The 22,500-nt window shown below is 38.8% G+C and overlaps 1 protein-coding gene across 2 annotated transcripts in view; it reads right to left on the bottom strand.

The window, feature by feature from the left end:
• Nucleotides 1-22,500, bottom strand: part of LOC135225932 (protein O-mannosyltransferase 1-like) — a 70,887-nt gene that overhangs the window by 24,980 nt on the left and 23,407 nt on the right. The window contains exon 1 of one of the 2 annotated variants that reach the window (XM_064265575.1): nt 4,243-4,333. The exons of the other annotated variant lie outside the window; for it this stretch is intronic. The gene's annotated coding sequence lies outside the window, so the exon portion shown is untranslated. Of the gene's footprint in view, nt 1-4,242; nt 4,334-22,500 lie in introns of those variants that run through there. 2 annotated transcript variants of the gene reach the window in all.

Here is a 22,500-nt window from a genome sequence, read left to right as displayed (position 1 = left end):
GATCTTCAATGTGCTTTAACAGTTACCATAATCTGCTCCTCGGCCAACCAGGATAGTTAATGGAAACAGTTTCAGCCATTTCATTAAATTCCTTTACAGCTGATGTTATAATAATGTATATTTTGTATTTGCAACTCAGTACCATAACCTTGAAAATTTACTGCATAGCCAGAGGCAAATAATTATCAAAAAGAGTTTATTTTCTATGGAATTCTTTATGTTTACAATATTATTGGTTATGTCAGAAGAGTTATGTACTTACTTCCCCTCTGTAAAATTTTTCCGAGTTGGTTTTATTTTCCGCGTTATACAAAGTGAACGGGGTACATTAATGACATTACAAATGCCCGTAAGGGTACGGGGGGGGAGGGAAAGGTTGAAAATCCCTGGCCTAGACCCTAGTTTCTTCCTTCCAGAATTTCAGTGCTTCGTTCCGTTAATACTTTCATGAAAATGACGAAACTGTCCCATCAGGAATTCCGTGAACAGCCCCTCGGGATATGACGTCATTGGAATTTATGTGAAAACGCACAAAATATATTCAATTGGAAGCAGTTAAAATAAACATCCGACATTACATATATATGAGATTTTCTTGTGACTTCCATTTCATTTTCCTCCCTTTTCCAAACGCGAAAAAATAAGCCTTTTCTCTATTGCAAAATTTGTTGCACGACCCGTAAACTCTGTTTCCCACGAGTGACCAACCATTCATTTGAAGCCAGCACGCCCAAGCCCTGAATACTCAATTCTACTCGCTTAAAAAAAATGAAGGGGGTTGGGGAAGATGATCAATGATGTCACACGGTCCGTGTGTGTGTGTGTGTGTGTGTGTGTGTGTGTGTGTGAGAGAGAGAGAGAGAGAAGAGAGAGAGAGAGAGAGAGAGAGAGAGAGAAAAGGTGATGATGCAAGGCTTGAATGCGTCCTACATAAAAAAGTTTTTTTTTTTTTTTTAAAGTACACCTGCCCATCCAAGGAACGCCCAAAGCGCTTACACGCGTCCAACCAGAGAATTTTAATGTTTTTTAATGTTTGCGTTGGAAAGAACAAAGTTTTCTCTTTATCTCGGTTCGCCGGCAGCTTATGCATTAGTCGACGCTACGCTTAGCTATACGATTATGTTTGGACATTACGAGACGCTGAATGAATAATGGAAGAGCGGTCTCCTACTATCCTTGGGGACACGAGAGCGAGTTTTTTTTTTTTTTTTTTTTTTTTTTTTTTGGGGTGGGGGGGGGGTACGAATGTGTTAATCCTGGTGTGTGTATAACTTATAATACATACATAAAACAAAACATACATACATAATATACATATGCATACATACATATACAATACATACATACTTAATCCTCTGGCACCCACGGGATGCATAGGGCCTCAATGAATTCACGCCATATACATACATACATACATGATACATACATATATTTATACATATATATACATTATAATATATATATATATATATTATATATATAATGTATATATATACATAGATATATATATAATGAATCCATAAATATACATATATACATTATATCTATATATTTAAAGAAAAATCCCATAATATACATATTTTATACATATTTTTATTATCCAATACCTATATATGAAATTATAATATATATATATATATATATATATATATATATACATATATTATATATATATATATATATATATATATATATATATTATTAGTCCTGAATTCACTGCAACTTGGGAATAACCTGCAACCTATTGCAACGGGGTTTCGAACCCACGAATTCCAAGACTGGCACATGAAGACACAAGACTTAATCCGCTCGCCCATGAAGGGAGGAACTGGTTTCGACTCAGCAGCATAAGAAGAGCTAAATTCAGGGTTGTTGTAATTCATACAGAATTCAAGTCGTCTCCACGGGGTCGTAAGTCTATGGAAATACCTATGTCATTAATTCTGCACACATAGGTGTGTGGATTAATGTATTTTAAAGCACAATTATATTTGAATAACTGTGTTATCTTATATATAAAGTTAGTCAGTTAAACACACACATTATATATATATATATATATATATATATATATATATATATATATATATATATATATAATATATATGATATATGTATATATATACCTATTATATTTCTATATATATATATTATCTATATATATTATATAATAATATATGTAGTAGTATGTATGATGTATTATGTATGTATGTATGTATGTATATATATATATATATATATATATATATATATATTTATATATATATATATATATATATATATATATAGTGTTACATAGAGAAAATTTAGCATGCAATTTAGTGAAGGGGAGTCTCTAGTGCTCTCGACAGCGTTTAATTAAGACCTCAGAGGAACAATCAAGGAAGCAAAGCCTCTTAAGTTGTCCCCTTTTGTTTTTTTTAGAATCTTGACATTTTAATTAGAGGAACAACCGGAAAACTTCAGCCATTTCTTTCCTCCTGATATAAACTTGACCCTCCGTTGACAATCTCTTCCTCCCTCCCCTCTCTCTTTCTCTTTGTATGTGTATATATATATATATATATATATATATATATATAATATATATATATATATATATATATACATATATTAATTTTTATATATCATATATATATATCATATATATATATAATATAACATCATTATATATTTTTATATAATATATATAATATATATTAGATATAATTAAGGCTGTACTGTACACTGGTATGTAAATGTTTATTATAGTGACGCTCTCTCTCTCTCTCTCTCTCTCTCTCTCTCTCTCTTCGTTTACCTAGGAATTTGCTCCGCTCATTTTCCTCTTCACTGCCCTGTTTTTTTTTTTTTTTTTTTTTAATATGTAAGTCTATTTACAGGAAATCCCTTCTCGTCTGCCCATTCCTAAATCGAAGTTCAATTTAGATTTTAAATTTTCTCTTCCCTGGTGATGGAAAGAGACTAGTTCCCTTTAATAAGCGTACGATTGATTATTTTCTTTATTTTTTCCATTAAATTAAATATCAGGCATTGCTGTCCATCACTTTCCTAGCGATAAAGATAAAATGGTTTCTTTAATTAGACCTTATGGGTTATTTTAAAATTCTTCCAATAAAAAATTAAATTTCATATACATATTACTAATTTTTTTACTTGACTAGTACTAAAAATATCTACAGCAGTTCCCTTAACTGGATCTTTTTTACTTTTTTTCTTTTTTTATTTCTTCCGATAAATTAAACATATATAACGGTTTTTCACTTCAAAGAAATAGAAATATGACAATTCACATTGTTATAAATTAATAAATAATCACAGATATGCATATAGTATATATATATATATATATATATATATATATATATATATATATATATATATATATATATATATATATATATATATATATATATATATATATATATATATATATATATATATCTATATATATATATATATATATATATATATATATATATATATATAGATATATATGTATGTATATAGCGAGTCTTCTCACTTACGAAACCTCAAATGAAAAAAGGGGAAATAGTCGACGAAAAACGAACACTAATACCAGCCTGAACCGTCCGTCTTCGTAAACAGACACCATTCCCTCATCAAAATTCTACGGCAGGTAACGTCAAAAAAAAAACAATGCTCCTATAATGAAAACAAGACATTCACGCCCCCAACAAATGCGCAAAAAAAAAAAAAAAAAAAAAAAAAAAAAAAAAAAAAAAATACATAAAAACATAAACATGTCATGGGAAGACTATATAAAACAAAGGAAGCGTGCACACGGAAATCCGTCATGACTTAGAAAACGTACCGACAAACAGTCGACGACACAAAGAATATTATCACTAATCTCAGAGATAAAAAAAAAACACACACACACACCGCAAAAGTACGTCACAGCAGAACAACTCTAAATCTCTAGGTTAGGAAGAAAAAAAAAACACACACACACACACACGGACATCAGTCGTGTAAGAAAAACGCACACAGATTCATGGTTATATAGAAGAAAAAACTCACACACGGACAATCTCCACAGCGAAAAACAAAACCCAATAATTATATTCGCAGCAACACACACACTTAGAAAAACACACAATCACCCCCACACAAAAGCGTTGGTAATAGTAAGACTATGAATGGGAGGGCAGGGCAAGAGGGAGAAGGAGAGTTAACGAAAGCAAAACAACAGGAAAAAGACAGCTCGAAATGAATGACCTTTGACCTCTGCAGACGGCGACCCGAACTTGAACTTTACAGGTGAGCGAGCAACTCCACTCGGGGCATACCGTTACGTCACGAACGATCCCATGGCCACTGACTGAGGAATATGATAAGAACAGATTTGATAAGCCTCCGGGAGTTTTGGCTAATGAGGTTTGGTGCGATTGCCATGCCACGGGGGAATTGGAATCATCAGGGAAATAGGAGAAAAAATACAAAATAATTAACAATTAGGAACTAAAGGAAATAAAATTAAAATGAAACATTAAAAGCTACGTGATACCCGAATCGAAAACCATTACAACCATTTCATTTCAAAACAACAACAAAAAAGAAATAAATTTAAAATTCTGAATTGACCAGTAATGTCAAATGTTAAAAGGAGAACTAAAACAACGACAAATGCAACATGAAAAATTTCGAGAGGAAAACCTGTTGACGGAACGGGTAGTAATAATCAGTCGAGCATAAATTCTGCCTTTTGTCAAACAGTTACGATGTATTTACTTTCGGTGACGTGAAAGATAAATATATCACCAATTACTACCACCTACTCTTATCTATACCATTTAATAAACAAAATTCTATAGGATTATGTATATTATGCAAATGAATATACATTCCCATCCTACCCTCGGGCGAAGCCAATTCCTCCCAAAGGTTTCTAGGGGAATATTATATTATCGGCCGCCATCAAGGAATACATTCCTTTCACAGGCTCGGAGGAGATAAATCTCCTCCTCCCAAGCAAGTTTTGAAAGTATGTCACGTGGGGCAGTTTCGGAATGAATTCTTTCCACCATTTCCTGGAGGAGAGGAGTTCTGTCAGCAGTTCCTAGGGGAACGCAGGCAATTCTGTCCTTCAGCAGTTCCTGGGGAAACGCAGGCAGCTGTGTGTGTCAGCAGTTCTTGGAAGGACGCAGGCATTTCCTTCAGTCAGCAGTTCCTGGAGGAAAGCAGGTAGTTCTATCCATCAGCAATTCCAGGGGGAACGCAGGCAGCTCTGTCCGTCAGCAGTTCCAGGGGGAACACAGGCAGCTCTGTCCTTCAGCAGTTCCAGGGGGAACACAGGCAGCTCTGTCCTTCAGCAGTTCCAGGGGGAACACAGGCAGCTCTGTCCTTCAGCAGTTCCAGGGGGAACGCAGGCAGCAGCAGCTCTCCGTCAGCAGTCCCAGGGGGAACACAGGCAGCTCTGTCCTTCAGCAGTTCCAGGGGGAACGCAGGCAGTTCTGTCCGTCAGCAGTTCCAGGGGGAACGCAGGCAGTTCTGTCCGTCAGCAGTTCCAGGGGGAACGCAGGCAGCTCTGTCCGTCAGCAGTTCCTGGAGGAACGCAGGCTACTGTCCTTCAGCAGTTCCTGGAAGGACGTAGGGCATTTTTGTCCATCAGCAGTTCCTGGGCAGCAACAGAAAACTTCCAGAACAGGAAGTCCGATCAACGACATACGTTGTCAGTTACCGAGAGCAGGCCAAACGTGCACATTTATACACGTCATCAAAAGCAGGTCTGAACACAGGGATGTTTTATGAGCAAGAGCCCTTGCTGACATAAGGCCAGCTCAATAAAAAACAACCCGATGTTTGTATGGCGTTTTTACGCTCCATGGAACCAGTGGTTATTCAGCAACGGGACCAACGGCTTTACGTGACTTCCGAAGCACGTCCAGAGTGAACTTCTATCACCAGAAATACACATCTCTCACTCCTCAATGGAATGGCCGACAATCGAACCCGCGACCACCGAGGTGGGACGCCAACACCATACCAACCACGCCACTAAGGCGCTTACAACCCGGTGTTCGCTGTGACATAATCCACTCCACAGATAAAAAATAGTAGAGGTTTAGAAGTAATGAATTTTTAACAAGGTATAACTTGGATCTTTATTTTTAGCCACTGGCTCACTTTACACCACAAATACATGGGATAATGTTGTATACAGATAAAATATACTTTATATATATATTATGGTATATATATATATATATAGATATATTATATATATATAGATTAATATATATATATAAACAAGGGATCACTGTACTGCCTTAAAATATTTAAATCATTAAAAAAACTAAACTGTAGCTCTTCGCATAGGCATATACCAAAATTACTACATATAACAATGATGGCGAAAGTGATCTGCCACCAGCTCAGTAGCCATCACAAAAGAAATGGTGGTGGTGGTGGTGGGGGGGGGAATTCACGTGAAAGTGCGACGACGCTAAGGATGACATTGCAAATCCACAAATAAAGCGATACAAACCGCCCTCCCACCCCAACCATTATTGCCTTCGATTTTTTTTAAGTCTTCCGTCTTCCCTTTCCTTTCGTTCTCTTTTCCTCCCTTCCCTTCCCTTCCCTTTCCTTTCGTTCTCTCTTCCTCCCTTCTCCTCCATTCCCTTCCCTTCTCTTTCCCCACCCGAAACGTCATGGGCCTTTCCCTCCTCGTTATTCACTTTTCTCTCTCCAGCCAAGCATCTCGACGGCTACCTGCACAAAGGACGGCCGGGGGTTGGGGCGTGGAACCCGTGCCGCCATCTATTGGCAAGATCTGCAGTTAAAGTAGTTTCATCCATTTTTGGGGGGTTCTTCCTTGCATGGAAACTGTGTGTGTGGAGAGAGAGAGAGAGAGAGAGAGAGAGAGAGAGAGAGAAATTTTACTTTTAAACTAAAATCACAGATCAAAGGCGCAAGGATTCTAACAAGCTTCAGCTTCAGCTTCAGTTCGAGAGAGAGAGAGAGAGAGAGAGAGAGAGACGAAGAGAGAGAAGATGACGAGAGAGTGAGAGAGAGAGAAGAGAGGCCCTCTAAAAGGAAAACAGGTCAAAATAAAATAAGGTCATGGCGTTTTTATAAAGTCATCTCCCGAAAATCTGGAAAACGTCGGGAAAATTATTCGCTAAATCACAGGACCCGATTTCACTGGTCTCTGACATTGTTTCATGGAAACTGTTGTGTGTGAAATTACGAAACCGAATTTAAAAAGAGACAGGAAAGAAAACCCGATAAAAAATTAACGGGGCTAAAGCAGAAAGATTAAAGAAAATGAGAAAACAGAGAAAGTGTCGGGAAAATAAATAACACAGCACAACGGTGGGGAAATCGAGAGCGAACATCCAAATTTACGAGAACAAATATTTTGAGATCAGAGATAAATGTTCAACATAAAAACGTAATGGCCGGTTGGTTGGTCTAGATAAAGGTGGCCTTATACCAGCTCGATCCTTTGCACTTTGGCGTCCATGTAAAGGATTAAAGATAGAGAACTAAATTTCTCATATTAATCCATCGCAAAACTACAGAGAGAGAAACGGAAAAAAAAACAAATATGGAAAAGGCAGCGAAACAGAAAGCGGTAAAAGGCTGAATAGAATAGAATATAGAATTCAGGCCAAGCACCTGGACCTACGAGGTCATTCAGTGCTGAAGCGGACATTGACAGCAAGGAAACCTCGCAGTTGCCCTCTGAAACACCTGTTGGAGAGGGTGGAAAGTAAGATGGAATTAAGAATATCAATGGAGGTACAGTTAAAGGAATGAAGGAGGTTGCAGCTAGGGGCTGAAGTGACGTTGCAAAAGGCCTAAAGTAATGCCTACAGTGCACCACGCGAGGAGGTGAACTGGCGGGGGTTAAGAGGTCAAAGAATAAAGAAAGAACTTGAAACAAATAGTAAAACCAAAACATACGAGCTGATAGCAATACCTTCCCTAGAGAGGAAGGCAGGACGAAGCTTCGTGCAATGATGTGTGCGCTGGGAGAAGGGGGGGCGGGGGGAGGGGGGAGTTGTGTGTGTGATTCCATAAAGACCAGGGGGGTAGGGGTGGGGTGGGGGGGGGGCAGGGGGGGATTTTGTAAAGACGTGACTTCACATCAAAGTTTACTCGGCGTCTACCACCAGGGAGGGGGGCCTTTGGTTATTCCATGCTTCCAAGGCAAAAGCTGCTTTAATGACAGCCTATGACTTATTTACACGCTCAGAGAGAGAGAGAGAGAGAGAGAGAGAGAGAGAGAGACCACAAGCAATAGATATTTTGATCCCGAACGGACTGAGGAACTAGGAACACGTAGATCCCTGACCTTTACACATTTGATCAATACTGAGAAATCGCTTAATATTTAACTATACTGTTACACGACACAAGGAAGGCCGGAGGAGAAGACGGACGGACCTAAACAGCATCCCTACTTAGGTACCGAAATGTCAAAACTGCCTGAGATGACTCTCTCTCTCTCTCTCTCTCTCTCTCTCTCTCTCTCTCTCTCTCGCTCTCTCTCTCTCTCTCTCTCTATTATCTATATATATATATATATATATATATATATATATATATATATATATATATATATATATATATATATAATATATATATTATATGTATAATATATAATATAATAATATAGTATATATATATATATATATATATATATCACACACATATATTAAGTGTGTATCAACACACTATTAGCTATGGCTGCAACCCACCACAGCCCACTAACTTCCAGGTATTAAGCTCTCACGGCTTGGGTCAGCAGAGCTACACCGGACTCCTTCAAGCAACTGAGCTAATTCACTTTTTCCTCGTCTGGGATCGATCAATGGAACTCTGGCTTGGTGAGGCGAGGTTCTCTAGACCTTGCTCGCCCCATTTACGGTCAAGACTGACATTCAAAATCAAGTACCGTAGTTGCTACTGAGGCACAGAGAGAGAGAGAGAGAGAGAGAGATTAAAATGGATGAATGTGGGACATGTAGATGACTGGTGTAGAAAGCCAACATACGAACCAGAGAAGGAAATGAAAGTTCAACGTTATACGAGATCGAATGCTGAATATTGAAAATAAAAGAGAAGTATAGAAGAGGTTATTCTTAAACCATAAAGCTATGAATTTCAACTTGAAATGTTACAAATTAAGCCGACAACGCAGGACTATCAGAAATCTCATATTAATTTAATGAAAGCACGTGGGAGAGTACGCCACCGGGTGATGGAGCTATGGTATAGAGAGAGAGAGAGAGAGAGAGAGAGAGAGAGAGAGAGAGAGAGAGAGAGAGTGTGTGTGTGTAAAGAATAAATCTCATTTGTTCGGCAAAATAGACTTACGATACATCTACAAAAAGGAAGAGGAGACAACTTGGAAAGAGAGAGAGAGAGAGAGATTATATACCAAACTTTGGTTTTAGAAAGTACTGCTGCAAGCACAACTGTAACATGCACTCTTAAGAATGTTCCAGAAAAAAATTAAAAGTTGAAGTCTTGTAAGCCTAACGGTGCTAGACAAAAAGTGCCCTCCGAGGAACTAGAAGAATTATTAATACCTAGAGAGAGAAAAATTACATTCTATGGTAAAGTCACCATCTCGTACCCAATTGAGTTTATGAGAAGTATGCTCGATGTAAATCAATCAGAATGGCAGGATTACTACAGTAGATTCACATCAACCGTGCATCTGATGTCTAGGCTAGTCCCTCACGACGCTCCTGATTGGCTGTTGATAAGCCAATCATAGGACTGGAAACTGAGTTTCTCTCGGGAGTTCACATAAGCAGGATGTGTATTCCACCTCTCCTGAGGGATACTTTTGAAAGACGTATTCCTAAGGAGACGTGGAACATACATCCTGCCGATGTGAACACTCTCAAGAGACAGAGTTTTCAGTCCTGTGATTGGCGGAGCGTCGTAAGGGAATAGCCTAGACATCAGATGCACGGGTGATGTGAATCTACTATAGAACTGCTCTTTGATGATGATTAATCAAATATACCAGTAAGACGAGGATCTACAAAGGAGAAATGAGGCCTGACAATAGATTTCGGTAACTGGAGCGCTCGAGATGGAAACCAGTAGATTAAAATAGAATAGAAAATAGAATTTAGGCCATGCGCTATAGCCCCAATGAAATCATTCAGCGCTTGAACGGAAACTGACAGTAAAAGAGGTTTGAAAGCTGTAAAAGGAGGAAAACCTCGCAGTTGAACCATTACAAAGTTGTCAGCAGAGGGTGGAAAGTAAGATGGAAAAAAAAGAGAATCTGAACGAAGGTGCGGTCAAAGAAATGAAAGGGGTTGCAGCTAGGGGCCAAAGGGACGTTGCAAAGAACCATAAGTATTGCTTACAGTGCACCGCATGGAGGCATTACCCAACTACGGGAAAAATGAAAACAAATAAAACGCCAGCCGAGAAGACAGGAGATATCTTCACCCAAAACTGGCAAAAAAAACGGAAACATCAATTGACATTTTAACAGAAGAAAAAGAAACAGGTAAAGCAAAGCAGATGTTTAGGAGTGAAAGCTTCTTGGAAGAACAGGGAGGGTGTTTGTGGATGGAGAGGGGAAGGTGTTTGTTGATTGGTGTTTGTGATAAGCGAATAAATAGAAAGCTGCGAGCGTGTTTACACAGTAGCCATCTTGACCAAAGGCAACCCTCCAGGTGTGTAAGGGAAAAGCAATGAGGATGATATGAGATGAAAAGAGGAGCCTCTTTTAACAAGAAACGAAGGAAGGAAAATTAAAAACCAAGAAACGAGATAATGAACAAATTTGAAAAACCAAATAACGAGGAAATGGAAAGAGACAAGAACGAGGGTATGAGGAAATGGAAAACCAAGAAACGAAGGAATGAGGATGGAAAGACCAAGAAAGAAGGAAATGGAAAGAGACAGAAAGGAGGGAATGAAGAAATGGAAAGACGAAGAAACGAGGGAATGAGGGAAATTAAAGACCAAGAAACGAGGGAATGAGGGAAATTAAAGACCAAGAAACGAGGGAATGAGGGAAATTAAAGACCAAGAAACGAGGGAATGAGGGAATGAGGGAAATTAAAGACCAAGAAACGAGGGAATGAGGGAATGAGGGAAATTAAAGACCAAGAAACGAGGGAATGAGGGAAATTAAAGACCAAGAAACGAGGGAATGAGGAAGTGGAAAGACAAAGAAACGGGGGAATGAGGAAATGGAAAGACCAAGAAACGAGGGAATGAGGGAAATTAAAGATCAAGATACGAGGGAATGAGGGAAATTAAAGACCAAGAAACGAGAGAATGAGGAAATGGAAAGACGAAGAAACTAGGGCATGAGAAAATAGAAACAAACCAAGAAACGAAGGAAAGAGGAAATGGAAAGAGCCAGAAACGAGGGCATGAGGAAAGGAATGAGTGGGAGATGTACTCGAATACGCTATCAGATACAAGACTTTAGTCGCCTGGAGGTAGGTCTAAAGGAAGGATCTTCTAACGCTTCCTAATTCAGCTTCTATACGTATGATATGCCATAATTTCCCTTTAATGTGACATGTAAATTATAGACCTTGAAGAGATAGTCAAGTCCCTTCTGAAATGGTAATAACTTAACGGCAAATTTTAATTCACTCGGCGGTATTAATTTAGAATACAATACAGCACTGAAAGGAAAATTGAAAGGTTACAAATGTGTAACAGGAGGGAAAAAATCGTATATTTGCATTATGAAATAGTTATGAGAGGGTGAGAAGTAAGATGGAAAAGAGAGAATATGAATGGAGGTACAGTATAAGGAATGAAAGTGATTGCAGATATGGGGTCGAAGCTTAAGTAATGCATACAGTGCACCCAGCGTGAGGTGCAACGGCAGCACTTAATACAAGGTCCCTTCACCCCCACCCCCCCTCACCCCCCACAACCAGGCAACTCAACGGTTTTGACGGTGACGTTTAATTCAAAAGTCGATACAAAAAAAATAACACGAGAATTGCATAAACACCTCTTTCCTCTCTGGAGGAAATTTATTTAATATATTTCCTCAAAGGTTCCCTCCGCTACATTCCTTGACCTCCCTGAAAGGACAACAGCCCGTCTGTTCTCGACATGACCTCATGCGCGAACTCGAGTCGAATTTTGGGGCAAAGGTAAACTGGCTTCCTTTTCCCCAGGGTATATAGAATAAATACCTTGTTTTTCCCTAGACCTTGATCTGGAGGTCGACTCTATCACAAATCGTATCGAAGGAACCACAAACGAGGTCAAGAGAATTTGGAGGAGAGGAGTGTACCGAGATAGGGAGGAGCAGCTTGGCTAGAGGATGAAGAAGATGAAGTTGATAAAAGACTTCAGCGGAGAGAATGAATAGAAGGACCGTTTCCTAATTATTTTGGGAAAAGGCTGGGCTGACCACACGAATACACACTCTCTCTCTCGCTCAGTTTTTTGTCTTACTTAAATAATTCAAAATAAGAGGCCCTTTCATAGTTACTCACTAAATACCATTATTCACAAAGTTCCAGTACAGTATATTTTGAACATTTTTGCTGGGCAAAGAACTAACTTGATAATGAAGCAACAAAGCTATATGTAATTCTGCTCATAAATCCATGTAAGTTATCCGAATGAATTACAGAATGTCTCTAAAATTATTTAATTCCGCCATCAATATATTATTTTTATTATTAATAGTTCAGTAGATGAAACCAATGATGAATTCCTCCATAAATCTAATATTTAAAACTATTATTATAATATAATCGTCTTAGTTCAGTAGATGAAACCAATGATTTAATTCCTCCACAAATGTAATATCTAAAGTTATTTTTATTAAATAATTATCATTTATATCATTTATATGAAACAAACCCACCAAAGGGGCCACTGACTGAAATTCAACCGTGATCATCACGAAGAAGTAAGAGGGAGTAAAAGGGAAATACAGAAAGGAGAGAGACAATTACTTAAAAAAAAAAAAAAAAAAAAAAAAGATTAAAATCTCTTATAGACTGGCATCATCACGAGTTGCCTTCTTAAATCACAGCGATGAGAGACTCATTTTTCGAAGCGCTGGTCGAGCATTATTCACAATCTGGACTCCGTAATAATTGGACGTCATATTTCTCAGAAATGAAACGTCTTTCAATTAGATGGAAGGCAGCATAAGCAGCCTAACTTTTCTCCAAATGACGTTACCACTCCTACTTCGAGCGAGAGAGAGAGAGAGACCCCCTCTCTCTCTCTCTCTCTCTCTCTCTCTCTCTCTCTCTCTCTCTCTCTCTCTCAACTTAAATCAGCATATATCAAGCCAGCTGTGTGAGTGCCCTCAGGCTCAAAACAGGCTAACAGTTTGTTCCCACTTGACTTAAGCACTGTGCACAAGTTGCTGAATGCACAAGTTCAGATCCACAAAGATTATTATGTTTTACTATCACTCAACTTCTCTCTTGCAAGACTCCGGTGAATCAGCCCGCCTGTGAATAAGAGCGGAAACATTACGGCAAGGACTGTGGCTACGGCATCTTCTTCATTCACCAACACACACACATACACATACAAACGGCAAAAACAAACGGCGAAAAGCTGAATCCTCCCTCACAATCACCTGCCAGGCTCCGCCGGCACACCGACCGAGAGATTACGCTCTACGTTTTTCTTCTTTTGAGGGAAGGCCTTTCAACGGCTCCCCTCCAAATCCCAGTTTCCCTCTCGCTCATGCACGGACTAATCTCCTCTTCGCATCCTGCCAGGCTTCCAGGCTTCCTTTGCCAGACCCAAACAAACAGGTAGTATTCCCAGAGGTGGCAGGGGCGGAACGCCGTACGTTCTCTGCAATCTCGTGGTAAACCACCAGTAGGTATATGGAACAATATCTTGGAGCCATATATAAATCGGAGGCAATCTGGCAGGAGGAGGAGGAGGAGGAGGAGGAGGAGGAGGAGAAGGAGGAGGAAGAGAAGGAGAAGGAGGAGGAGGGAGAGAGAGGGAGAGATTACGTTCGAATTAAGCTCGCTCGAGCTACTGCCGTAAAACGGCTGTTACAATTACTGTTACTTTTACTGCGGCCAAACACGCAATTTCTTCCTTATCACACGACCCAGGGAGCTATAACGTTTGCTAGGTGTTAATGACATAGCAAAAGCTTTTTTTTTTTTTGTAGTATGTTTTTACGGTGGACGCTAAGAGCCACCCAAAAAACTTTTTAACGAAAAGTACCAAAGGCAAATAATTCACAATATATTTATTATTCATGATACATTTACTTGAATTATCTTACTTTTTAACGAGATGTAACAAAGGCAAAACTTGTTGACATATTTAGTCGAATTATCTGACTTTTTAACGCAAACTAAGTACAAAAGGCAAATCATTCATGATATATTTACATGAATTACTTTTTTTTTATTATTATTATAAAACAGTAAGCACCCAAGGCAAATCATTGGTGATACTTTTACCGGAATTATCAGACTTTTCTTCGTTGATATATTTCCTTGAATTATCTTTTTAACGACAAGTAAGTAACCAAGGCAAATCACTGAGGATATATTTACTTGAGTTGAAAATGAAGTACCCAAGACAAATCATTGTGGATATATTTACTTGAGTTGAAAATGAAGTACCCAAGACAAATCACTGAGGATATATTTACTTGAGTTGAAAATGAAGTACCCAAGGCAAATCATTGAGGATATATTTACTAGAGTTGAAAATGAAGTACCCAAGGCAAATCATTGAGGATATATTTACTCGAATGAAAATGAAGTACCCAAGACAAATCATTGAGGATATATTTACTTGAGTTGAAAATGAAGTACCAAGGCAAACATTGAGGATATTTAGGTATATTACTGAGTTTAACATGAAGTACCCAAGACAATCACTGAGGCTATGTTACTCGAGTTGAAAATGAAGTACCAAGTCAAATCACTGAGGATATGGCTTACTCGAGTTGAAAAATGAAGTACCCAAGTCAAAATCACCGAGTGGATCAGTTTACTTGAGTTGAAAACTGAACGTACCCAAAGGGCAAAATCACTTGGAGGATAGGTTTAACTCGAGTTGAAAACAAAATGAAGCGTAACCAAGGCAAATCACTAGGAGGTTATATTTACTTGAGTTGAAAATGGAAGTTACCCAAGGCAAAATCACTGGAGGATATGTTTACTCGGATTTGAAAAATGAAGTACCCAAGTCAAAATCACTGAGGATATTGTTACCGTTGAGTTGAAAATGAAGTACCCAAGGCAAATCAACTGAGGATATGTTTACTTCGAGGGTGAAAATGAACCAGTACCCAAGGCAAATCCACTGAGGATATGTTTACTCGAGTTGAAAATGAAGTACCCAAGGCAAATCACTGAGGATATATTTACTTGAGTTGAAAATGAAGTACCCAAGGCAAATCACTGAGGATATGTTTACTCGAGTTGAAAATGAAGTACCCAAGACAAATCACTGAGGATATGTTTACTTGAGTTGAAAATGAAGTACCCAAGACAAATCACTGAGGATATGTTTACTTGAGTTGGAAAATGGAAGTACACCCAAGACCAAATCCATTGAGGAATCTATTTACTTGAGTTGAAAATGAAGTACCCAAGGACAAATCATTGGAGGATTATATTTACTCGAGTTGAAAATGAACTACCCAAGATAAATCACTGAGGATATGTTTACTCGAGTTGAAAATGAAGTACCCAAGACAAATCACTGAGGATATGTTTACTCGAGTTGAAAATGAAGTACCGAAGGCAATTCATTGGGATATATTTACTTGAATTATCTGAATTTTAACGAAAAGTAAATACCAAATGCAAAACTTTTATATTTTTAACATGCACGAATTATTCAAGGTAATCCTTATTGCTCGGATTTACCGATAACCACTGAAGTTTTCCTTGATCCGCCCAAGGTCTCGAATTCGCCATTCGTGAACGACCAACGTTTATGAAACGCGTTTCGGTGCTCGGAAACGACGACTCGGTGATGAGAGATATTGTTCTGATGCAACAAACTGCAACACCGCCGACCAGGCAGAGACAGCTATTATTCCGTAGCATTTAACCATGAACATCAAAAGCCAGCGACGCAAAACCGAATAATTGACGAGAATGTGAATCAAGCGACTTTCATTAACGGATGAATATTTCAGGGATGGAGGAGATCTCTCTCAGATAGTCCCGAGCCAAAAATCAAATTACGTCATGAGGACTTCTGACGAGAAAAAGAACAAGAAAACAAAAGCTCAACTGCTTTGTGTAACATATACAAAAATATCGACACTATTATTATTTATACAAAATCATAATGGCAGTCACTAAAAGGGTGAACAAATCCACAATAATGTCTGCGTAAATATGTATTATTATTATATTATATTATTATTATTATTATTATTATTTCATACACTCGTATGGAACAAGTTATGATGCAATGATGTTCCCAAGCAACCTTTAACTGAACACGAATGCGCAACGGGAAATGCATTCGGGAAAAAAAAAAACATGAAAAAAAAGGACACTGGTTCACTGAATCTCACCATGGCGATGTGCAACTCTCTTGTTCACGCACACCGATCCTATTTCGCACTCGCTGCGAATCGGAGCCTGTTTGGCAACACACTATGACTATATACCTGGCGTTACGTGCTCGATGCGCAATTGTTCGCATGAGAAAAAAAAAAATAGCGCCTCGCAATGCGTGGAGTAAAGCAAGGTCCTTTCAATACGCTCTCCGAACATATTTAAAAACGGTGGGAGATTTATAAGGTCTTAGCAACCTCTAGCAGCTCTCCTCCCCTTACCTCACAACCCCGGAGATCATCCACCCCACCCACAACCCACGCAGCACCACCTCAACCTCAACTACTTTCATCTAATCCCATCCAATACCGAGGGGGTATAGTAGGACCATTACCCCTTCCTTCCCAGCTTATTCTAATCTCCCCAGCCTAATCCCAAGGTCCGAAATAGGCTCTGACGACCACGCACATGCATGGTGGTAGAGAGAGAGAGAGAGAGAGAGAGAGAGAGATCGCAAACAACAGGAAACAAGGAGTAGGCAGCAGCGTCATTCGACAGTCGGGATATCGGCCCACGCCCCTGGATAAAAACAATGGACTTCATCGCTTCTTGGCAACAATAATACACTATATATATATATATATATATATATATATATATATATATATATATATATATGCTTCATGCAAATCCCTACCCTCCACAATACCAAAACACCTTCAGAAATAACCAAGAAAATAAAACACGGGCAATCCTGCCATCTGAAACAGACGAAGGATTTCCAAAGCCCTTCGCGGATTGGAACATCATCTATAATAACGTCCTAATTACACGGGAGACCTGGGGGGATGTAGGTAGGTAGGTCCTCCACGCCATCGCCGAAATCCAACCTTGGAAGGCGCATGTTAATGCAATGTTGCCACATAACGCCTTCACGCAGGCGACGTTATGCCCCGCCTTATAACAGTAATGGCGGATGAGTTGAATATCATTACAGTGGGATTCAGGCCAGAGGTCACTTGGCGCAGAGATGACGGCGAAAGTGTCAAGATGTTTTAGGAATGATCTTACATCACCAATATGTGAATTTCCTTACGTTATTATTATTATTATTAAAAAATCCTCAGAGGAGCACGAGTCTTCAAATGGAGAAACAAATCCACAGTATTGTAAATGTACATGTATTTAAATTTGAAACTTTAAGGATAGCTATCATTAAAAGATGAACCCTATTCATAAGGAACAAGCCCACATGAGCTATCGACTTGTAATATATCAGTTATTCGAAAAACCGATAACTACCAAAGAAATAAATAAAGACGAAAGAAAATGATTAAAATAATATATACTACATTTCCTGGCAAACAGACATTATCAACGGCAATAAATTCTAAAAAACGTCAGTTGGCAAGGCCATCAAGAACAAAGATGACTATAATCTTACACTAGCAGATTGACTGATGGCGACAGCTAACATGTCATCTAAAAAGAGAAAACACAGAACACTTCATTTTGTCTGTCATTGCAAGACCACTTTGCCTTCATTTCTTTGTTACTAAAAAAAATATAAAAATAAATAAAATCTCCGACAAAAACAATTTACCCAAAAGTCAAAACGTCGTCGTCAGCAACTCATCTTTCGAAAATGAAAATGCAATATGCATGATCTCTGCATGTCTTCAGTTCTCACCTCGCATTCTTTCCGTTGGGAAACCCAATTTTGTCAAACCACGACCGGAACGTGACAAAACAATACTCATATGTCGACCTACATTTTTATCGACGTCATGATCATCAAAATCCTCCTCCGTTGATTTGTCAATTGCTGTTTTCGCGTTTTCTCGAATAAGTTGTTCCCTTTCATAACTGGATTTGAATGTATTTGTCTTCAGTTTTTGATCAAACGAATAAATTTTCACAACTTTTGCTCAACAACGATTTTGGAAAAAGTAAAAGATATGACCTTAAAGATGCAAGTGGACTTTTCCCCTTTTAACAGCAGTATGGATTATAGATTTTAGACCAAAAGCCACGCGCTGGGACCTACGAGGTTATTCGGCGCTGAAAGGGAAATTGACAGTTAGCTAGTTTTGAAGGTGTAACAGGAGGACACCAGCAGAGTTGCGCAGTGAAACGTTTGTTATTGAAGAGGATGGAAAGTCAGAGGGAAGACAGTGAACATGAACGGAGGTACAGTAAAAGGAATGAAGGAGGTTGAAGCTACGGGTCGAAACTAATCTCTCTCCATAACCAAACGTTCCCATTCTTTCACACCACAACATTCAAATCTCGTCCCCCTCCCCCTCCAGCCCTCGAGGGTTTGTTAGTTTGTTTGTATGGTGTTTTTTACGTAGCATGGAACCAGTGGTTATTCAGCAACGGGACCAACGGCTTTACGTGACTTCCGAACTACGTCGAGAGTGAACTTCTATCACCAGAAATACACATCTCTAACGCCTCAGTGGAATGCCAGAGAACCGAACTCGCGGCCACCGAGGTGGCCGGCCAAGACCATACCGATCACGCCACTGAGGCCCTCGAAGGTCCTTACTCCCAAATCATCCGGTCCTGGGAAACGATTACATCATTCGCATCTTCATCTTCCTTAAGCGAACGTTCAATAACCACATCCCATTTACATCCGAGTAACGTTAATTGCTTCAGAATTGTGTCTCGTCATTCCCGCGACTTCCATGACACGTACTCACAATGAAAGTGCTCGTCCTGAATTTGTTTCGTGACGTCAAGGGTTCTCGGGAGTAATTGCTTCCCGTTCCAGGCCTCCTGACTCCCGTCAAATCTAAGGGTGGTGGACTTGGTTCCTGAGAGCTGCCCTGGCTATTCAACAAGCCATTTAACAGTTAATGTTAAATCCATTTAACAGTTGATGTTAAATAGCATTCGTTTTAAGTGATGTCTAATTGAACAGGATATGTTAAATAGCATTGGTTTAAGTGCTGTCTAATTTAACAGTTAATGTTAAACAGCATTCGTTTTAAGGGTCTAATTTAACAGGAAATGTTAAATAGCATTCGTTTAAGTTCTGTCTAATTTAACAGGACATGTTAAATAGCATTCAGTAAAGTGATGTTTAATTTAACAGGAAATGTTAAATAGCTTTCGTTTTAAGTGATGTCTAATTTAACAGGAAATGTTAAATAGCATTGGTTTAAGTGACGTCTAATTTAACAGGAAAAATTAAATAGCATTGGTTTAAGTGACGTCTAATTTAACAGAAAAATTAAATAGCATTTGTTTAAGTGACGTCTAATTTAACAGGAAAAATTAAATGGCATTTGTTTAAGTGATGTCTAATTCAACAGGAAATGTTAAATAGCATTCGGTAAAGTATGTCTATCTAGGAAGTGATGTCTATCTAGGAATTACGATACTGGTTCATTGGAATATTCCCACTTATCCTTAAAGATATCTAGCCGTGAAGAAACCACCTCAACGAATGGCTATGTATACTAAATGTCTCGTAACATATGACTGTATAGAAACATGTGAATATATGTATGGGTTACTGCTGTTTGTCAAATGAAGTTCACCTGTGGGCCACAATACAGAAAAGAAATAATTGCATAAACTGTTTTGAGACCTACTGCAAAATGTACTAAAATACAGCACTGTATAAAAAAAATCGAAATAACACTTCAGAAAATTCTGACAAATTGAAAAAGTAAACAGTCGACAGTAAGAGTTCGGGAAAAAAAGGGTGGGAGGGGGAGGGGGAGGGAGGGGGGAGTGAAAGTTTTAGGCGACAAACATCGGTACCACTTAACGATAAAACTTGAGGTCTGAAGAAGCGACCATTGCCAAACAAAAACCCCGAGAGAACTGGGAAGAAAGTCGTGCGAGGCAAGTGCCTCCTATTGACAAGCTAAACAAACTTCGCAACAACTAACGAAGGCTTAAAACGACATCCTCCCCAATATTTCCAATTGAGATGGCCAAACTTCTGGCTCCTGACTCTCGTGTTCCTGTGTGTGTGTGTGTGTGTGTGTGTGTGTGTGTGTGTGTGTGTGTGTAGTGTGGAGAGAGAGAGAGAGAGAGAGAGAGAGAGAGAGAGAGAGAGATACGAATTTTTCGTGGGAATCCCCAGGCAAGTTATAGTGAGGCTGAGAATTATTTTCTTTACATACTGATGTGCGCAAGAGAGAGAGGTAATTTCATTAAGAAGGAATTCTGCCGCTTCCTTTCGGGACAGGGATGTTATTTCCTCACTCCTCTTAGCGTTCTTTCCTCTTGCCTCTTTCTTCTTCTTCTTCTTGCCCGACATCGTTTGAAGCGTTAATCGTTTTAAGCGTCAAAAGTATGAGGAGAGAAATGAGATTTTAAATCAAATTTGTCTCTGGTTTATTTTCTTCTAGCTGTTTATTTTAGCACATATTCGCAATTAATCTGTATCAACTTACTACTTCCTAAATTGAACGGTTCTCTTTATCCTATTTACAGCTTCGCTCGTCGAATATCTTGTAGCGGTTGATGGCCTACATAGCCTACATAGTGACTGGCTTATTGGCTAGTTACACTTGAACAACATACTACATAAAAACGTTAACAACAGCATAAAATAATATAAAATATTTTCCATGCTTTCCTTAAAGATCCATACCAATATTAAATGACAATGGTAGTTATAAAATACTTTTCCACCATTTGCTGAAAGATGGCTCTCTCTCTCTCTCTCTCTCTCTCTCTCTATGTATGTATACATACATACAGACATACATACCGAGGCATGATCTAACTCGTGTAACTATTAAAGAACATTCCGCCTAAAAATCTTATGAGACAATTACACCAGCCTATGTAACCATAATCCACCAATTATCCCAACGACCAAATCCACAAACGAAGCCATTCCGGCTGTCACATTTTCTTCGCACCATCGCCCGCAATTTCTTCAGGCCGGGGGTTCCTCCAACAAGAAGGGGAGAAAGTCGTGTAAATGGACTATAAACCCGCAGCGTCATCGCCCATTGAGCCACTTGCTATTGCAGATGATATCTCACACCAGGGAGGACCGAGCGCTCGCTCACTCACTCAGTCACTCAGTCAGTCAGTCATCGGCGACACACGGTTAAGCTCCAGTGTTGCCAAATGTAGGGTAATTGCCCTACGCGTAGGGTAATATAGGCAAAATCTTAAGACAGCAGGGCAATGCTTTCAAGTGTAGGGTAATTGTAACAAGTTAGGTTTAGATCAATATGCTTATTAGTATTCATGATATTGCATATAAAGGTAATTAAAGATTTATTTATTATCACTGCCGCAGAATGTTGGGTCATTTTCAGTTATGTACGGTAATTTCTCGTCTCCTGTAGGGGGCGTAGGGTTTAGAGGGGTTGGCATCACTGTTGAGCTCTTGTGAGAAATATATTAGTATTTTTGGCTGGGCGCTGCGCGCATCGGGGATGTTGCGTTAACCGCCTATTAAATGTGGCTTGGTTGTAGAATTGCCACTAGTTCTACTGTGTCTGGTTGTATTATTGGTAAGTGGTAATAGTTTGGCAAAATTATTTCATTTTCAGGTTTAAAACAGTGTATTATATAAACGGACACTGATACTTAATTACTCACAAACACACACACATATATATACATATATATATATATATATATATATATATATATATATATATATATATATATATATATGTACACTATATATCATATATATACTATATACTAGAGAGAGACGAGAGAGAGAGAGAGATGAGAGAGAGAGGGTGAGAGAGAGAGAGAGAGAGAGAGAGAGAGAGGACTTTAGACAAAACATACACGGATACATAGTAGATAAGAGGGAGGAAAGAAAGAAAATGTTGGAAAATGTTAGTATGAAACTTAGGCCGTCAAGCCAAGCACTGACCACATACAGCCATTCAACCCAGAACAGGACGAAAAGAAATAATAGTTTGAGCGGTTGGACACGCAAGATAATAATAAAAAAAAAAAAAACAGAAAGAAATGAGACGAAGTACAAAGA

The sequence above is a fragment of the Macrobrachium nipponense genome, chromosome 11 (assembly GCF_015104395.2).
Source record: "Macrobrachium nipponense isolate FS-2020 chromosome 11, ASM1510439v2, whole genome shotgun sequence".
Lineage (NCBI taxonomy): Eukaryota > Metazoa > Arthropoda > Malacostraca > Decapoda > Palaemonidae > Macrobrachium > Macrobrachium nipponense.
This window is presented reverse-complemented; position numbering and strand designations above follow the sequence as displayed.